Source organism: Bison bison, unplaced genomic scaffold, assembly GCF_000754665.1.
Source record: "Bison bison bison isolate TAMUID 2011002044 unplaced genomic scaffold, Bison_UMD1.0 scf7180017864503, whole genome shotgun sequence".
NCBI lineage: Eukaryota > Metazoa > Chordata > Mammalia > Artiodactyla > Bovidae > Bison > Bison bison.
Genome location: NW_011495061.1, coordinates 4,517,617 through 4,517,907, shown reverse-complemented (window position 1 = coordinate 4,517,907; position 291 = coordinate 4,517,617).

The following is a 291-nucleotide window of genomic DNA, read 5'->3' as shown; positions in this document are numbered from 1 at the left end:
CGGAGCTTGGGCTCTAGGGTGTGCGGGCTTCAGTAGTCGTGGTGCAAAGCACAGTAGCTGCAGCTCGCGGACTCTAGAGCATGGGCTCCATGCTTGTGGCATATGGGTTTAGTTGCCCTAAGGTGTGTAGTATCTTCCTGGACCAGGGAACCCATGTCCTCTGTAATGGCAAGGGGATTTCTAACCACTGAATCACCTGGGAATTCCTATTATATTTCTTTTTTAAGTGAAAGCAGGTTTATTGAGAGAGATACATACCACATAGGCAGAATGTAGTCCATCTCAAAAGAT